The sequence below is a fragment of the Apium graveolens genome, chromosome 4 (genome assembly GCF_009905375.1).
Source record: "Apium graveolens cultivar Ventura chromosome 4, ASM990537v1, whole genome shotgun sequence".
Taxonomy (NCBI): Eukaryota; Viridiplantae; Streptophyta; class Magnoliopsida; order Apiales; family Apiaceae; genus Apium; species Apium graveolens.
In genome coordinates, this window is record NC_133650.1 from 247562189 (window position 1) to 247565159 (window position 2971).

Below are 2971 nucleotides of genomic sequence, written 5' to 3' on the forward strand. Positions count from 1 at the left end.
CCTTCTGCACATCTATCAAGGTTCGCCCAGTTGCCAAAAAAGGTCTTCCCAAGATTATGGGAATCTTCTTATCCTCCTCGAAATCAAGAATTACGAAATCAATGGGGAAGACGAGTTTATCAACCTTGACCAAGACATTCTCCACAATACCTCGCGGATATGTAATAGAACAGTCGGCCAACTGCAAGGTCATATAAGTCAGTTTTGGATCAGGTAAGTCCAACCGCTTGAAGATTGACAAGGGTATAAGATTGATGCTAGCTCTCAAGTCACATAAGCATATGTCAAAAGACACTTTTCCAATAGTACACGGAATAGTGAAGCTTCCTGGATCCTTAAGCTTCGGAGGTAACTTCTGTTGCAGCACAGCAATACATTCCTCCGTGAGAGCGACAATCTCTAAATCATCTAGCTTTACTTTTCGAGAGAGAATACCTTTCATAAACTTTGCATAACTTGGCATCTGCTCAAGAGCCTCAACGAAAGGTATGTTGATATGAAGTTACTTGAACACCTCCAGAAACTTCTCAAATTACTTGTCCAGCTTTTTCTTCTGCAGCCGCTTAGGAAAAGGCGGTGAGGATAGATCTGTTTCTCCCATGTATTACCCTCAGGAGGAATGTGCTCAACAGTAGTCTTCCTTGGTTCCACTTCTACTTCATGCTGCTCTACTTCTTTCTCAGCCCCAGCTTCTTCAGTCAACGCTTGAGTTTGTTCGGGATTCACAATTTTTCCAGATCTCAAAGTGATTGCCTTTACCTGCTCCTTAGCTTCCCTCTTTCCTGGCACTTCAGTGTCACTAGGTAGTGTACCAGGCTGACGATTTAGCAAGGAATTGACAATTTGCCCAATTTGATTTTCCAATGTCTTGATAGAAACAGCTTGACTCTTGCACATAAGCTTCAACTCCTCTAATTCAGATTTTTCATTGGCTTGTTGCAGCTGGAGTTGTTGTCTTGGAGCATATTATGGTTGCTGAAAACTAGGGGGTTGTACTGCTTAGCTGGATACTGCTGATAAGGCTGTTGAACCGCATTCTGAGCGTTACTCCAACTGAAATTAGGATGATTACGGTTGTTGGGATGATAAGTGGTTGGCACAGGTTGTTGCAAACACTGAAAGTTGCTCACAAACTGAGCTGATTAACTAGAAATTACGCACTGATCAGTCTCATGGGCACCAGCGCAAAGCTTACAGACACTAGTGATTTGATTAACTCCATAATTAGCCAAAGTGTCTACCTTCATCGTCAAAGCCTTAAGTTGGGCAGCTATAGCAGTTGCTGCATCCAACTCCAGAATTTCTGCTACTTTCCCTGAGTCAGTCTCTGGGAAGGATTTTGGCACTCATTAGCAGCCATTAGTTCAATAAGTTCATAAGCTTCATCATAGCTTTTAGCCCATAAGGCTCCTCTTGATGCTGCATCAAGCATGGGTCTAGAAGTAGCACCCAATCCATTATAGAATAGTTAATAATCATCCAATCAGGCATGCCATGATGTGGGCACTTCCTTAACATCTCCTTATATCGATGCCAAGCCTCACACAAAGATTCTCCAGTTTGCTGAGCAAACTGAGTAAGAGTATTCCTGATTGCAACAGTTTTCTCCATAGGGAAGAATTTAGTGAGAAACTTTTGAGCAAGATCTTTCCAAGTGGTGATAGACCCTGTTGGTAGAGAATGTAACCAGTACTTAGCCTTATCCCTAAGAGAGAATGGGAAGAGTCGTAGCTTGATAGCATCTTTAGTCACATCATTGAACTTGAAAGTGTCGCAGATCTCGATGAAATCCCTGATGTGCATGTTGGGGTCTTTAGTAGGAGAACCCCTAAACTGAACTGAGTTCTGTATTATCTGAATCGTGCTTGACTTGATCTCAAAAGTATTAGCCCTGATGGTTGGCCTGATGATGCTTGACTGAATGTCATTAATCTTAGCCTGAGAATAGTCCCTCAAAGCCTTAGGATTTTCTGCTTGATCTCCCATCTTTAATAAAACTCGTTCCTTGACCTTCTCTTCTTCTTCTCCCTTCTTTTCTTCCTCGAAAACTTTCCTTCGAACCACCACAAGTTCTTCCTTACGAGTACGTGAACGCGTATGCATACACCCTCGCTAGAGTACCTGAAATAAGACAAGGAAACAGATAAGTAATAATGTCTGAGTCAATGAACTTTAACGACCACTGATGGAAAGCACATAAACTATAAATTAACACTGCAGTCCCCGGCAGCGGCGCCAAAAACTTGTTAGTCGCTAAACACGCGCTAATAATACACGCAAGTATACTAGTTCGCAAGTAGTATAGAATCTTTTCTTGTTCGTTCCCACAGAGACTGGCTTTGGTTAACTAATTAATTAATGTACTTAAGCAACAATGTAAGGTTATTATTCAATGCTAAGACGATAACAAATTGAGGTTGTTTATAACTAAGAATTAAACTAACAATTATAAGTAAGAGAATAAAATTGACTGAGTTAATATATATGACAAACATGGGATTCTAACTTCATTAAATACCTCATTCAATAGCCTTGTTGTTCTTAACCTTAGCATTCAATGGTGATGACACTAATCAGATAACACGAAACTGATAAACGCCAACTTTCGTTGCACGAATACCATACTATCAGACATCCATAAAAGAGATAGAAGCTGAATAGATACCAATTATATTGAGACCCTATATGTCTATAGAATTTGACAACATAATGGTTAAAGCACAAGTTATCTATATTGATTACAAAGGGCAAGTAAGATTGTTAAAATTACCCACGAATCATGCATAACAAATACATGAACCTATGCTAGCATGGCAAATTTTAAATCCTTAAATTCACTTTTGTTTCATTAAGAATTTTAAATCGTGCTAACACGGTCTTCTTACGGATCTCCTTGATATTTCTCTGGCTTGATATCTTATTAAAAATGACCTAAAGTTTCTTATATAGCAGCCCTAATCAGCAGAGAAGT

At 39.8% G+C, this 2971-nt stretch overlaps 1 non-coding gene across 1 annotated transcript; it reads left to right on the plus strand.

The window, feature by feature from the left end:
• Positions 1–1489: 1489 nt before the first annotated feature.
• On the plus strand, positions 1490–1596 carry LOC141722841 (small nucleolar RNA R71). Its single transcript, XR_012575840.1, has one exon. It is a non-coding gene; the product is annotated as a small nucleolar RNA R71 (small nucleolar RNA).
• The last annotated feature ends 1375 nt before the right edge of the window (positions 1597–2971 follow it).